Source organism: Mycetomoellerius zeteki, unplaced genomic scaffold (genome assembly GCF_001594055.1).
Source record: "Mycetomoellerius zeteki isolate Tzet28-1 unplaced genomic scaffold, Tzet1.0 scaffold168, whole genome shotgun sequence".
In the NCBI taxonomy this organism is placed as follows: Eukaryota; Metazoa; Arthropoda; class Insecta; order Hymenoptera; family Formicidae; genus Mycetomoellerius; species Mycetomoellerius zeteki.
Window position 1 is genome coordinate 1,139,310 of NW_017256633.1, and position 17,771 is coordinate 1,157,080.

Below are 17,771 nucleotides of genomic sequence, written 5' to 3' on the forward strand. Positions count from 1 at the left end.
CATCAGAGCGTTAAAGTCCGCTAATTAATACATATTATTCTCTCATCGTGCACTTAATGATAGCGATATATATCTCATATGATTTTCAACGTGTATTTGCTGGTAGAATCGTGAATTAATTATCTATTTATTAATTATTGTGATTAACTTTTTTTACGATACATATATAATAACCTCCTTTTCTTTTAACAAGGTATTTATTTCTTTAGTATGGAAATGATATCGTAGATCGCGCGAACATGTTGAACATAAAGTTAACGAAGCGTTTCGATACGTTTGTCAAATCCTTGAGAAGGCACTTTCGCTTTATCGCACGCTAATATTTAGAATGCAAGTTATCCCTCGCAAGCGTATGTATCTCTCGCCACGCGGAAGCGATCATCGGCAGTAAATTCTCCCGTGAATGGAAAGCCACATAGCGTTGGACGTTCGGTAGCGACCGAAATAAATAACCATCCGGAGCTTCCTGGAGTCCAGAAGTACGGTGCTTTTTCCCGTCGTCCACGAAAAAGTCAATGCTGGACTGCCGGGAAAAGTCGACCAAGTTTTACGAGGGCCGCTCGAAGAAAGAGGAAGAGCGAGAGGAAACGAGGAGGGAAAAATCGGAGAAAAAGACTCTGGGACTCGTTTCGGCTGGACGCTGGAGAGAGAGATCTCTCCCATATACACGCCTAAAAGTTGTTCATGTGTGTTACATACTCATGTCTGACTCTCCTAGAAGCACTCCCCGTTTGTCAAAGGCGACCCTTCTACCGCTTACAAGACAGCAAATTTGTCTCAGATAAGCAAAACAAACATATAGCGGTTGACCGCGCCATCGCCTTCGCCCTTGTATCACTCGTTTTACATCTTTTTCGCCTGAATACAAGAAACTAAGATTGTTTTTATTGAACATTAATTTGCGAAATATGTGAATTTTATAACAGTATAAATTGTTTGTTGGAACATTATACTTGGTATGGTTTATTTATTGGAATGTTAATTTGGAAAAAAGTTTAATCAAAAGTTTCAGGATCTATCCGCAGACAAATTTGCATAATTGCATGATGGTGTACACAAAAAAAATTATTTAATCAGATTTGACGTCCGTCGTTATAATATAAATGTGGGTGAATTTCTTGATACAAATGATTGTGCAGCTATGCAAGTTGCGTTCGGATCTTTATATTTGCATAGCTGCATAATCACATGCATAAAGAAAATTATCCAATTGCATTTATTCTATCATAAAAACGTACGTAAAATTAGATTGAATAATTTTCTTTATGCATATGATTATATATGTAAGTTTGTCTAGATAGACCTGCTTCTCTGCTTTTTAATATTCTGTAATATGATTATTCATATATATTTTTAAGGAAAATTGCAAAATATCAAAGAGAATCAATTAAATATAAATTAAAGAGAAAGAAATAAATAGCTTCTATCTTAAAGGTAAAAATTGGGTTTCAAATTTATTCTAAAATGCATCCCCATTATTGTGATCATAATTTTTCGGACACCCTGTATAAAGGGCCGTAGCTATTAACGATGCATCCTGTCCATGGTCACCGAGTTATGAATCGATTCCGCGAATGCCGTGTTTCGGCTACTTTCTCGCATTTCGACCGCACTAGGGATTTGCATATATTAGAGTTTATCCTTCTGAGAACGTTCGTCTTCGAGATGCACGCGCATTTACGAATGCTCGCTCTGAATTTTGAACAAAATTTTCGTAGCAACCTCATTATGGTTATTTGTGCTCGTTTAAACACTGCCCGCGGCGCACCGAATTGTTGCAAAAAAATTACCTTCTTTGCTCCGCTGACACATTGTAGCAGTGCTGACCAATTTTAAGGACCTGAAACTACACTAAATAGGAATTAAACCAGGAAACGGGGCCTCGCAAAAAATTTAGTCCGGTTCGGTTAAGGGTTCACTTTCTTATCTGGTTTGACACGCGATGACTGTTTTCGTGATCGACCGAAATAATATATGAAAGCTATAGGGAAGAAGAAAATGTATAATGCAAAATCATTGAATCTCATTATAAAGATGAATTTGATGCGCGATAGATATCTTTGTCGAGAAGCGACAGGTTAAATCCAGATGTCACATCGAAGCCTCTCTTTTAACACTTTAATAGACGCGTTAACTCTCTAATGGATACCTCTGGACATCACCTCGTCTTCTTATCGATCCCTCCATCAGCGGTGCCCTCATCGTCGGCGCGGACCCTTCTCTCTTTAGTGGCGTGCGGTCACACAGAAGAAAAGAGATACAAATAACTGAAATCCGCTGTTAGCTAATTAAATCGTCATACCGAGCTTACAATACGTTATTTTGATTTTTATTAGTATCATCGTCGTACACGTCTACGTGTCGTGGAAGGGTACAGTTATATAATAAGATCCCTTATACTCAACATCCAATGAGATTTTAATACGCTTCCCGAAGAGGTGCACGTTAAAGCCATGATGGACGTGAACGCATGATCGAGAAAGGATTACGACGTTCAGCATGATTATGTCGAAAGAAAGAAGAGCGGAAGAGAGAGGGAGAAAGAGAGAAGGCTAACTGCATATCCACATTCGTCTCGGTGGGGTGCTTCATCGGGGTAGCTTTGCTACCCTGACGAAGCACAGGAATCCTTAGGGCAGCTGTGCAAAAAGAGGGATTTTCAGGCTCCAGCTGTGTGCTCCTGCGTCGCCATATGAGGGTTACTTGTCATGGATGGCACCGAAAGATCTAAGGATCGTTCTGCTCACGTGCGGCGTGTTTGTTGATCGAAATTACCGTTCGATCCTTCGACCTTCCTTTTTCCATGTGTGCCGGCTTTGCGAATAGATCGTGCAGCGTAAATGAAAAGGGGCGACACCTCGTGTGCCGCTCAACTTTCCATACAAGTATTTAATCCGTGAATGTTTGCGCTAGCGCACAGAGTACATCGGTTGACGTCTTGCTGCAATAACTATGATGAAAATGTACAAATATGTCTAAATGAAACTTTTATTTATATATTAGTTGTATAAGTCACAGACATTTTGTGTCGAGAATATGAAATTTGAACGTAAAAAATTATACTATAGGTCAGTCAATAAGTAATCTTAATTTTGCCTTAAAAAATCAAGATAGTATTATATTAACCTTTTACCCTTTGTGTGAAGATAAAAATATCATGTAACAAGTTTTTTGCATTTTTGTCATGAAAGATCGTACTTTAGTAAATAGGATGCGCTGAATACGAATATGAAAATTGTCTCTCATGTAAGATTTCCAAAAAAGAAGAACCAAGGTATTTATAAATTTTATTGATGGATCTCTTGGCAACCTTTAATCTTTAGGTAACCACATATTGTGAAAAGGTGGCCACAACTCAGGTATACTTATGTAGTTTCCTTTAAAATCTTGTTCCAGAAGAGCAAGATAAAAAGTAGGTACCCAATAGAGTCCTAAAGTTTTTTTATTTCTACATTTCTCTCTCTCTCTCTCTCTCTATATATATATATATATAATAGTGGTATAATTAAATTTAATTATAATATAAATAAAAAAAATTAAAAACTGAAATTTTTGGGAGGTGTTTAAACATCTCTATCCACTTGCATATCTTTAAACCACCTACTTATTAAAGAATAAGTCTTAAAAATAATTGAAAAGCACAGGAAATAGAAACAATAGATTTTAATCTATCAGAAATCGTGTATGTTAGAATATGTTTTCCGATAGGTTGAAATCTGTTATTACATTTTTATTGTCTGTGTTTTTTAATTGTGTCTCAGGCATTAATGTTACTTATTAACTCATTCGTATACAACAAACGCGAATTGTAAGTACTGAAAATAGGGTATTAAAAAATGAACGGTAAATTGATTTGCTTGCGTCCCCAGCGATGGGTATTCTTGAATCACAGTCCCATGGGCCTCGTTGAACGAGACAATGCGCAAAAAATGATCCGGAATGATCTCGATCGAGAGACGATGTTCGGCAATAGGGTGATGGCGTTGGGGAACTTCGGCGACAGTCTTTCCTTGCGTTCCTACTCGCTACGATACAATACGTATATTTGCGTGAACGGTCGGAGAGCGCGGCCCTCGGGGGGTTGTCATGGGGTAAACATCGTGTAACCACCAGGGAGAAACATAGGGGGTGAGCGCACGTTCCCGCGCGTCCGCCCGTGCTTGCATACGATTCCATAAATATTTTATTGGCTCGTCATTCGACTTTATTGCGCCGCACGATCGAATGACACGCCGGATTAGGCGGCAGTTATTCTCTCGGTACACGCGAGAAGCGCGAATCATACTGATTTATCGCTTTCGACATAGGTGCGTGTAAATGTATTTTTTAAACGTTATATAGCTGTGCATTTAATGCATATTTTTATATTTATTAGAAATTTGAGTAACTATTTTGTACATTCAATTACAATTAGTAAAATTCAATTTAATTTGTGTAAAATGATTTTTTCGTGCTTTGAAGGTTTATTTCTTTGACTATTTCGTGTTTGCATATGACACGTTATAAGCACCATCTGCTAAACATTAACTGAAGGAGAATTTTACATGATAAATTATTCTAAGATTTTGCTGAGTTATATTATTCTTCAAATATATATTTCGTGCTTTCATATAACACGTTACAAGCACCATCTGTTAAACATGACCTGAAGAAGAATTTTGCATGACTAATGTTCTAAAATTTTGCTAAGTTATTAGCAAGAAGGTCAAACGCGGTTCTTTGAGATTCGTAGTTTGTCACTTTGGACATCAAGGTTCAACGGATTTTCTCCTAAGAACACGCATCGTCGGCAATTTCAAAGCAAACCATGCCGTCCTAATTTTCCGAGACGTTGCTCATCCTGCACGGCATTCGCGTCCCCGCAAGAAAACATATTTTTCACGACACAACGACCCGAGGGAAAGAAAATGAACGGCCGACCTATCTCGCTCGCTCGCACATGCACCAGCGTTGCGGTATCCCGTTCCTGCGCTTAATTAAGCCGAGCCACTTAGTACCGGTGAATGCTCTTTGATTGGCAGACGGGTTGCCTGACGATAACCGAAGCTGACAGGCCAGATACGTTGCGCCTATCCGCGCCTATGGTCTCGCGAGCGAGTCGGCCACTCAGTCAACATCAGGCGAACCCTGAGTTATGTCGAGGGTCCGAGTTCTTTTAAACTCGCCAATAAATCGGACCCGGTCTCCATCGCCACGACGTTGGCTCCTTCGTCTCCTCATTCTCGCTATCCTTCGTTCGCATCCCCCCATCGTACTCTCCCTCTTCCTCCACCATCGCCACGGATGCGAACAGCTCCCTCCCGGTAGTCGTCGTGGTCGTTTTATTTTTTACCACCGTGCGTCGTCTCCTCTCGCGCGCCTCCGCGTTCCTCCTTCGCTTCGTCTTCAGGTAGCGCGAAATTCATTGCAGTCTCCTCTTCAGCGTCTTGCTTCTTCTTCTTCTTCTCCTCTTCTTATCTGAGCGTCCGGTCGAGCGAGGTGCGAAAATATCGGCTCGTTTGCCCGATGACTCGACGGCTTCTTCTCCGTTCGTTTCTTCCATCTTTTTTCCCCCCTGAGAGAATTTTTTCTCGCTGCCGCGTCTCCTCTCTTTCTTCGCCGCGCGTGCATCATTCTGCATCTCCCTTTTCCTTTTAGTCGGTCGAACGGTCGATATTATTTCTGCAGCGGCATTCCATCGGATCGATCCTTCGCGTATCACCGATGCAGGACAACAGGAAGAAACTTATACGACAACGGAGAGCCGGGATGCAACTTGATCACGATTATGTTGTTAGGCTCGCGAATTTTAGGCAGGATGGAATGACGTGTTAAAACATATGTAATACTATTAGGATGATTCCGAACAATGCGATCGTTCGAGATATGTATTCGCCAAAGCGACTGCATCGCGTGCGTATAAGATAACATATATTACTGTAATAATGTGTCGTAATATGACGATGCAAGAGAATTATATATCACTGATATGGTAGACATCTCATAATAGTAGACAGTTAAGAATGACCGTTGGTAATATACTAATTTGACGGCGCTTAGAAAATGTTTTGAGAAAAATTTTTGGTTGAAAATGAACAAACCAGAAGATTGTATCAATCAGAATTTCAAATGTTATAATTGGACATCTGGTTAGTTCGACTATAGATCTGATTAGAAAATAAAGGGAAATGTATCGGGCAAATGAGAATCAAGCACGGTAATTGTAGCGCAAATTAATTATTTAATATATTTCTTTTAATCAGTACGAGAATTATTCTGATTGATACCATTTGGTTCGTCAATTTTTAACCCGAAATTTTTCTCAATGTAGCGTTACTTTGCGTATAAATGCGATCGAATATATCCTACATTTACACACGTTGCACACGTATTCATTAAACAAATCGGATTCTTGACGTCACGTCATTTGTTAGACATCAATTTCCTAAGCAAACGTATTTCAACGTCATCTATCGCGATCGGGAATCTCGGTGTGGCGTCGTCACCAATTAATAATTACGACATTGTCGCCTCTCGCTAAACGCTTTAATCAATGTCATCGGGCCAATTTCCGATCGCCGTTGGCTCCCATCCCATCCCCGTTCCGTCCTTCGCTGCCTCTCCTCTTCCCTCTTCCACCTTCTCCGCCTCCTCCTCTCGCGCGCGCCTATCAGGGCGGCTCCTCTGCAGGAAATTACGTGGTACACGATCGAAACGCAGGCGGAAGTCGCAATTTATCAGTTTCCAGGCTGGACGCGCCGCCGGAGATCGCGATTCCGATTTTCCTCCCCGCTCGCGCCTTCCTCCTCATTCACAGCGTGGACCGGCCTTAATGACGCTTGAAAATCGATCGCTTCGATCTCTCGCACACTGTCACTCGTCACTCAGTCACGCTCCGCTAATTGCGAGATATTTATCTCTCTCTTCGTGCCTTTTTATTCTCCACCCGGCGTCTTCGACAGCCTCTACGCGCGAGGTGTCTGGCCGATTTTATTTGTTGTCGTAATCGTAATCCCTCGTATCGAGTGATTAATTACGTCGCACGTCGGCCCCGCTGAAATAAGTTTGTCGATCGGCTCGCCACGACGTTAATAACGACAACTCGACCGTGACTCGTTCGTATCTCGCGAATCCCGATTAAAACAATTGACGTCACGACGTTCTAGGAACAATACGATGATTGATCGTTGAACAAATTAAAATGCTGCACCTAGTAATAAATAATACTGATGAATAATATTTTGTCCGTGGACTTTTTCACACGATGTCAAATTATATTGCTCCATTCGACGTTATTTCCATCCTAGAGGAGGGATCGACTGGAAATATCTTTTCGTAGTTGGATAACGAAAGATAAAAAAATATTTTCCTCTCACATCACAGAAGTAAAGTATCGCTGGTACCAAGTAGCTGGAACCTGCTTTCGAGTAGTCGTTGGATGCTCGAGTACTCCTTCGGCCGCTGCTATGAATACGCGGAGGTCTCTTATGCGATTCTCACGTGAGCACCGCGATTCAGTATATTGGTTCGAGATCTACGATGAAGCTGTATACGTAGCCGGAGTCCTCTTCAAAAAGAAAAAAGAACAAAAAGGAGGAGGAACCTCGTAATAGATGGTTCAAAAGGGCCGCACCGGAAAATCGTCGATGCTCATCCGTGACGTCGAGATCGGATGAATTCCTACATCGTTGTTTCAACAAGGAGAAAAACCGGCATGAATCTCGCAACGAGAGCCGATCATTTGTCGGCTAAATGAGTCGACGATGATCCCAGAACGATCCATTTAGGATCGCATCGTCATTCCTCGCGAGGTGTAAAGATATTTCACGGAATTGCATGCTACTTTAAAAATTTGTTACCGTTCTCATGGTTTTCTCTCATATAGGATATGCTATAATTTTCTAAACTGTAATAATTTTTGCAACATTATTAATCGTAGAAATAGATTTAATTAATTATTTTCTAGATACTCGTATTAGAAATAAAAACTAGTATTATTTTTTTAATTTAACATTGATATTTTAAAGTTAATTTAAAGGTATTGACATTAATTTTAATTAATTAGCTTAATTATCTCTAACATTGGTTATTTTCTCACAAAAAGAGTCTTTGTATTATGCAGGTGAGATAATTATGGTCAAGTAAATTATTTGTCCTGTAGCGACATGGTTTAACAAATAATTTGTTACGTCTTAAAAAATGTGTAAAAGATAGTTTTTGTCACTTGTGTCACGCACGTCTGTGAAATTTTATCGGTGTCCATTTATTTTAGATTAGATAAATAACAAATTCTTGTCTAACCAAAAAAAGATATTCTGTCGAAGCGGGGAATTACTCTTAGCATTTCCTCTAAACAAAAAATCTTACATTAATCTTACATTAATCAGGTGCGTATATTTATAACATGTATTCATCTATGAAAATGAGGACATATGAGCTACGATCAAAAATAAATTCCTCTATAGAAAATTTTATTATAATAACTCTCGAATAGTCTTTTGAAATAAAAGAATACACAAAATACTAGTGGCACGCTTACTTGTTAGAAGAGGTTTGTCATTTATGTGCTACAATAATACGCGTGCATGTCAATACATACAAGACATTCTTCTAGTATTGAGAGGATCGCAATCCTAAATCCAGTACTTTAGAGTTATATGAAATTCCTTTTGTAGAGTATCCTTTTGAAGTCATATATAAATGGAAAATCCTCTGACATTAACACGGAACCGCTAAATGTGTGGCAGAATATTTTTTTTTGTATGAATGTATTATTCTTCAATAGCGTATCTTTCGTAAATATCCTTTAATAAACAATTTTAATGCTGACAAATTTAAATTCTTTTCAACAGAGAGTGATATATAAATTAGAAAATATAATAACGAAAAAATAAACAAATACGTTACAAATAATTTTTACATATGTATATTTAACTCTTATGAACTCTTGTGTAATTCCATAATTATTTGCACAATGCTCATCATGTCGTTGCGATGTTTTCTTTTTCTCCTAAAATATTACGTTATACTTTTTGGAATGAATCATCTCAACCAGCACACACCTGGCGAGTTTAGTCAGCCATCAATCTTAATCATCTGCAACGTGTTGAGAGAAATATGGCCCTCCCAATGCGAGAGACTCTTATATAAGAAGAATAATAATGAGGGTCGTATATATAGAACGTAATATCTATCCGGGCATAATTACGGTATGTAGGCATCATCAGCAGTATCGTAATTATGATATCAGTATTACAAATAGCGCAAAAGATGAATCTCAATTAAATTTAAAGACTGAGGAATACTTAATAGGTACAAGAGCGTAGGTAAGGAATTTCAGGTATTTCTTGAAAATCATTAGTAGCAATTTTAAAATAACTGACGTATCTTCGATAATCGCATCAGGTCAACAGGTTGTTCTTCAGCTGGCCGACTTCCGGCGACTCCTTGCGAAGAGAGGGAAGAATGATTCCGACGCCTCTCAATTGCGAACGATTTAAGACCGCCATTGGCCCCGACCTCAGAGGCAGCCCGCAAATGAAAACTTTCCCCATCTTCTTTCGCCAACTTCCGCGAAAGACTTCGCAATGGAACTGCTTCTTCTTCTTCTTCTTCTTCTTCTTTTCTTCCACCCTTCGTTTCTGCTCGGTTTCTGCTTATTTCCGTATGCGAGTTGCGGTTCGCCGGCAATCGTGTTTCCCGGAAACCCTATCTGACGAAACGTGCCATGCAATAAATTTTACCGTAAGTTTGCATTTAAGCCGAACAGGGTCCTGCTTTTTCTGCTATTTAACCGACATCTTATACTATGTATTATAATGCACATACCATACGTCTACAAGAAATCATACTAGAAAGTTACTGTTATTACACGTTAATAGGAGATCGTTAAAAGTTAAGTCAAGTAAGATACCATAGATATTAAATTGCTATGAAAATTTTGTTCTTTTATACTGTTAAATTCATAATATTATGCCCATAATTTAAATTATTTTTAATTATTTCTATAGATCGCTACTCTTCTTACTCAATATGTTGTTAATTTAATTAAAACAATGAAATTAAATAGTTTAATTTAAGAAAATGTATTAAATTTGACTCGAATTATTTTATTACTATTTTATTACTAAGTGCATACGTTCATACGGATATTGTTTACTTTGAAATCAACCTCAGAAATGGATTGATTTACATTTTGACATATAATGAAAGTTAAAAATAACAAAATGTTTAACTCAAGAGATTATGTTGCCATTGCTCCTTTAATATCTAAGAGTGTAGTTAATTTTCGCATTGTAATTTTGTTCCTAAGTTGTCTTAATTTTCCTTAAATTGTCTTAATTATACATACAATACAATTATTCAAAATTTGTAAACAATGTGTTATTAACGTGTGTGTGTGTGTGTCCACGCACACACACACACACACACACACACACACACACACACACACACACACACACACACACACACACACACACACACACACACACACACACACACATATATATATTAATAACACATTGTTATTTTGGATAATTTTTAATGCAAAAAATGAAGCAACTTTTTTAAATGTATTTTGGAGCGTTGACTTTAACGGCTTTCTGCCATCAAATTTGTAAATATAACAGGTCAGTTCTAAGATATTTTTTCCTGCATAACTTTGGATGCGATAAATGGCTATACAAGAACGAGATCGTTCATCAGGAGTTGGTGAGAAATCAGTTATCATGATGTTTTGTTTTTGGCACGTAAACACGTTAGTGACTATTGTTGGAATGCATGAAATCGATCTGAAGTCATAAAAATTAAACGCTCAATACTTCTGATTTGTTTTCTAATTTTAATAAAATTTCACTATGTATTGCAAACAATATCTTCTTATATCCCAAAAAAACTAGACTTAATGGAAATTTGAATTGGATTTGGAAATAAATATTTCGATGGCAGGTTCGAGCTCAGTGTTGAAAATTACACAAGAAACAGTCTTCATATGCTCTCGTATAAAATCTTGTAAACTAGTGTAGTTAAGAAACACGGAAAGACACTTCGGTCCTAAAATTCCTTTTTACACCTTCTCATGCTATTTCCAACACAAACATTTGTGTCTCTATGTGTTATCGTAACACGTTATCGAAAAGAAAAATAAAAAATATTATTTCATGAGATGTTAGATATTATTTCATCTTCTCAATAAGAACTTCAAGAATGCTGAGAATGAAGGATCAATGCGCCCATATCCTTGTGCGGATTGATCGAAAGAAACGAGAGGGAGGAAGAGAATAGAAAGAGATGGGTGCTCGTCTAATCTGTCGGCACTGATCAGGACCTGGTATCGATGATGAAGTCTCTGAAGCCTTTGAAGTCTGCCGTGCCTCGCGACGGGGGGGAACCAACCGTTCGAATCCCTGAGTGCTGATCCTGATCCTGGTGCGGCAGTGCATTTCGTCTGTCGGTACCTATCAGTCCCGTCTGTCTTTGCCTGTCAAAAATTAAAACCAATGTTAGAAGAAACGTACCGTTAGGAAAATATGTTAATGATTCGATTCGATATGCGAACCGTTCGTGTGGGTTAACTTTCGCAAATCTGTTTTTTCAAAGATTTTCGTACTTTCAGAAAAGAGTAGCATGAATTACAGCCACGTAAAAGTTATATATTACAATAAAAGTTTTATTCAATGCTTTTAAGATAAGCATCCAACACAATTGTGACGCTATAAACTGAGATAAAAGTGAAAAAAATATATACGTATATATTTTATTAAAAAGAAATAATTAAAAATTAAGAACTTTTTTTCTTCATATAAAGAATGATTTCAGAAAAAGTGTATAAAATTTTTGTTATTTAATATAACGTTTCTATTTCCGCAAGAATAATGGAAATGAAATTTGTCAGGAGTAACGGAAATGAGATTTGTCTGCAGGAGTAACAAAACGAGATTTGTTAAGAGAAAAACCACAGTAAAAATGCACAATCTCTTTGAAATATTCTTCTGATTAATTATTTGTACACTGAAAAAAACATTGGCTGAATATGGTATAACATTTTTAATTGATTGCAGTAGCCAATTTTTGGTTGCGTTAGCCTATTGAAATCCTATATATGGACATTGCGGATAGACTAACGCAAAAATTAGCTGCTATAGCCAATTAAAAATGCTATGCCATATTTTACCATTTAATTTGCTGCAACAGCCAATATTTTCTTTCAGTGTACGATCTATTTTCTTTCCACCTGCACCTACGTGCTTTTTAACTATCTGCAATAATTCTTAGAAACAAGGTCTTCCGGTACACGGATTATATCCTAAGAAGAAGATACGACTATTGTAACATGGCTAAAATCTGCCGACCATAAAAATGTCCAAGTCGGTGGTCGATGACTAAGCTAGGAAAAAGCAGGTAATGGGCTCAAAGGCTCAAAATGGGTAAATGGACTTGCAGAAGATATTACTTGTCATTTTTCATCCTTGTCATTTATTCCTTACCCAATTTTCCTTCCGTATTTTTCTGCTTTGCGACTTCCGCCCTTTGCGACTTCCGCCCAACAAAATCGTTGTTCTGATCATTAATCACATTGGTATTGATAAATTGCACTATGCTTTTAGTCTACAAAAATTTTAGCCTATCTTGAAACTTTCGAGCCATAAATTTTAGCTAATCCGTTAATGTATATTTGCTTCTTCAAACATTAGAATTCATTCATAATTCTTTCTTGTTTAAACTTGTTAGTTTTGATTTTTGTCTATATTGTTTTCTGTAGCTCATAAAAGCTAAGTCAACATAGCATTTATCGTTATTAAGAACAAAAATATTTGTAATTTGTTATAACAGTTAAATAATAAACAGATATTCATAATTGAAAATATTTTGTCACTTTGCGGAATATATATATATATTAATTTTTAAAAATTTATTAATACGATCGCATTTTTGGATTAAAATGATTCTTTAAAATATGTAACTATACATATAATTATCTCATTTAACATATATTCTTAAAAGTATTAACTGAGTAAACTTTTCTCGTAATAGTATATTTTTAGATCTGTTTATTCAACTAGTTAGACATTGAATTGATAAATGGATTTTTTTAAATATATTTTAAAACAATTTTTTAGAATATATATATTTTTTTAAAAGATTATTTTGATATACATATATATATAATTACCTCTCAGTTACGTTTGCCAAAAGTCACCCATCACATTTTTTTATTATAAGAACTATAGTACGATTGTGACAACCGTAAGATTAGCATATCTTAAAGGATTATAGTTGTTAAGATATGTCCTTCTTACGGTTATCAAAATTATTATAAATGTGTTGTCGGACGAAAATTATCATTATTCCCGTTGTGGCAATCGTTTTTCTATACTCATATTGTTATAATCTTAAAAATATTAACTTAATTTAATACTAATTTAATTTAAACTTTGTTTCGAAGAGATAATGTAGATGATAACTTTTTAATATAGATGAACACTTTTTAAGTATATGACTTATAATCGTGGATTCTTTATTCGAAAGTGATTCAGCAGATTTTTAGATCTTTATTTAACGTTAGAATTGGAATCGTGTTGTGTACTTGTCTGTTTTCATATATGTTCATCAACTGTCAAGAGAAAAACTGCAGTCGTTTGACAAATCAAAGAGATACGATTTAAGTGAGATAATAAATAGATTTTGTTTCCCTTTGAACATACAATATCCATTATATATTTATCTTTTCCATTATATATATATATATATAAACATACAATATCCATTAAATAAGCCATTAAATAAACATTTAAATAAACATTCAAAATAAAATCTACAGTTCTTTCAATCTATTTATGTTTGTCTAATTTTGCTATTAAGATTTTCAGTAACATCCATAATTAATCTTTTTCCTTTTTTTTCCACCTTTTTAATTTATTAAATTCTCATTACTGTTCTATTTTGCATAAGGTGTTTTTTAATTTGGTGAAAATTTTCTTTTTTAAAAGAGCTTCTGCTAATTGATTTCAACATCGGGGCTTTTGTTCGTATTTTCCTCGCGCGCAGTTCCTACGAGCGAATTTTTGATCCAGCGACGATCCGGTATTAGCGCTCTCGTTATCGCGCCGATTTTATTTCAAATACCTGATAGAGGTAGAGAGGCGTAGATGCGTTTAGATAAAAATAGCCCCGTAAAAGAGGCCGCTCGACCTGGATCCCAGATGCAGAACAGTCCTCTCGATGCTTTCTGCGAACTCCAGCAAAGCTGCAGCGCATACCCCCGGCCAACAGATACCCGGTGTCGATATCGTATCCGAGCGGAAAACGAAATTTTCGAATGGAAAAGCGAACGGCCGCGATAACGAGTCCTCGTCGATTCCGATCGCATGCTCATACAATGAGCCAGTAACTCGCACTCCTATCTCGCTCTTGGGAAAGGGAGGGAGGGAAACGAGGAGAGAGAGAGAGAGAGAGAGAGAGAAGCAGACATAAACTCCTATCCCACCTACACCTCCGCGATCTCTCGTCGCATCCATACCGACCAATGGCCGAGCACCTGCGCTTACGCCGCACCAAGCTTCTCTCCCGCGTTTCCATGGCTCGCCGAGTTTCACCGCGCGTGCAGTTTCGTTTCTCTGGAATATGTCGGAATACGTTTTATTTATTTTCTTTTTTTTTTCCGAGGTCTTTCGATAGCTCAATTTCATTTCACTCGTGAATCTTTGTTGGAGCACGGAGGCGGAGTTGCATAATCGAGATTAACTAGCTAAATAGTGAATTTATGACGGAAGGAATATTTAATTGGTCTCGGAATTTTATAGAGCAATTTTATCAAATTCTTTGTAAAAGCGATTTAAAATTCTACATGCTCTTTAGATTGGAGATATAGAAAAAGCGTAAGTGATAAATGAAAAACAAAATATTTTTTCACAAATTCGCTAATAATTCTAAATTAATTTATCAAACGATTTTATAAAAGTAAATGGAAAAATACCTCTTCAAAGTGATCGATACAACTTCGTGTGGTGTGCGAAATGGATGCGCGATACGTTTATTAGGGTAGACAATCACTGAGGTGAGCCATTCTTGTATTCTGACAACTTTTAAACAACACTATCGGAAGATAAGACATCTGATTAGGTGTCGATGCAATAATGTGAGCCTTTGTAACGCAACACCATAATGCATAGCCATGACGTGAGGCTAACGATTTTCCATAAAGAAAGAAATTCATGTAACTTGCAGAAAACGTGAAAACAGTTGTTGTCGATCATAGTTTCTACAAGAAAATTTTGCCTGAAACTTAATCGTTTGCGAAAAAGTTTAGCCCTAGAACATTATCGATACTATGCAGCTGATTCACACTATTATCTTACTATGTTCTCTCTAAATTAGTGGATAGTCTACCCAGTGGCATACCTGGCACTGATAACTAAAGAAGAAAGAATATTTGAGCATTATTTGACTAAAATACTGATATTTGCACGTTAATTTCAATCTTCCAATATCATATTCATTGAATTTAACTATTAAAACAAGGTTAGTTAGATCGCATAATAAAGATTAGTTAGGTTAGGAATCTCACATTTAATTCACTGATTACCAGTGGCATACTTGGCACTGATATCAGTGATTATCCACTGATTCAGATTTAGAGAGTTCTTGTCTATGATCTTATATTATCTTACTACTACTTATTCTGTTTTCTATAACCTATGTCTTATTCTACACAGTACTTATCCCGACTCTATTCCCTATCTCTCTTCCCTTTTTCTCGGTATTATTTATTTATTTTTCTTTATCTTTATAATTTTTTTATTATCTTGCCCTTACAATCGTCCAATTCCTCGAAGTAGGGTGTGATATGCTCATCACGTTTTACCCTGAAAATAAATCGGACACAAGCATTTAGAGATGTTTGCAGACGCAGATTTAGTTCACTAGAGATCAGTGAGAGTTGTGCAGCAATACTCAGATAGAGGCTGTACGAGAGAGGCTGTATAAGCCGAGATCTCAGGGACTGAGGTAGTAGGTTTTCGCAGATCTTAAGTTGGTGTAGAGTTGCGTAAGTTTTGGGTGTTACTTTGGCAACATGTTTCTCCCAGGATAAGGAGGATGTGAGGTAGACGCCTAGGTAGAGTACTTCCTCTCTGTAAAATATGACTTGATATCACCGATAAATATTCCTGGTAAATCCTTGCGTGAAATATTACTGATAAATCTTGGAGTGCCCATTATCATCGCCTGTGTCTTCTTTGAGTTAAGGGGATCCTAAACCGATTACCGAACTTGATCGAGGTCAATACTGCAGACTTTTTTAATTCCAAATTCGATAATAGTGAACATCTTTGTTTCATTCCTTACATTATATTATATATCGTTCTGTCTCACTCAAACGCATACATCTGTCCTTATCTAATATATGCCAGCACCATCTATCGCAAGACCGCGCAACTACTACTACTACACGGAATTTCTCTTTCGACTCTTTTGATTCCTTCAAGAAGACTAGAACTAAGGAGGATCAACTCGCGTGGTGGGGGTGAGTCAAAAAACGTCCGCGGCTATTCACACGATGTGCAGCGGCACTGCGCATTGTGTGAAAATTCGATATAAGAGCGACAAAGTGACGATTATAGAACTAGATAGAGCGATAACTATATAGAGCGACAGAGAGGACTAATGAAGCGCAAGAGTGGGGGAAGTTATCCGTCGCCACTTTTTGTCTCACCCCCACTACCGCTATTGGCACCGAGTTGACCCTCCTTAGTTCTAGTCTTCTTGGATTCCTTATAGATATGAACTATAAAACTCTTGTATGAAGAAAAATATATACCTGAGGTGACAGCTGCATGAGCCAAAAGTAACTGAATTTTTTAACTTTTTTCCGATTTTCTCATGAAATCCAGTGCAGCTGAGGGCCTGTTTGTGCATACTTTAATTCTGTAATGATAATTTTGCAATTCCCGTAAATCCAATTCGGAGATTTTTCACCGAATGGAAATGATGGAAACTAGACCGACTTTAGCATCCTTTTAAGGGTGAGCATGCTTTTAGATGCCCAACAGGTTAACTCCTGACCTCCGAGAGAGAGAGAGAGAGAGAGGGGGGGAAGTCGCCGATACTGACATAGTCTCCTAAAGCGACGCTTCCTTATTTCTCAGAAACTAACTATTTCACTTTACTAATATCTACTAATAAAAACATGATCTGTTTAGTTAATTAAAAAAGTGTAAATACATAATTTTTTTTTTCATATATATGGCTTGTTTTTATATGAAATAAGCTAAAAACAAATTTTATGAATGCGAAAATAAAATTCTTATGTTCTTTTGCAAATTGCGTAATTTAAATAATAGTGACTATATATTATTAATAATATTACGTCATTTTAAATGCTTGTAGTTTCTAAATCAGTTTTATTTATATTATTTTCTTTCTTAGTTTTTTCATAATACGGTTTTAAATATAAAATCAAGATAAATCGGCATACGTGTCTGTAAAATAAATCATGAGCTAATTTAATCTTTGTAATGTTGCTTTATAGTGTTAAATAATTTTGTCGGAGCTGAAGGTAATGGTATATACAGGGTGTTTCCAAATTAAATCGCAAAACTTCGGGAGCGTGTAGAGGAGTAAAAAACTAAGAAAAAAAGTCCTATAGACATATGCTCGTTTTTGCTCCGTTTCAGAGAAATCGAAAAAAAATGTTTACATTTCTTGCCATATCTAGCACCGACATATTTGATTACATTTTCCACTTTCTGTTATGAATTTGTCAGTCGCTCTTTGAAAGCCTTTAACAGTAG

The 17,771-nt window shown here is 36.7% G+C and overlaps 1 protein-coding gene across 2 annotated transcripts in view; it reads left to right on the top strand.

Moving 5' to 3' along the window:
- Window positions 1-17,771, top strand: part of SoxN (SRY-box transcription factor soxNeuro) — a 117,340-nt gene that overhangs the window by 69,344 nt on the left and 30,225 nt on the right. The window lies entirely within an intron of this gene.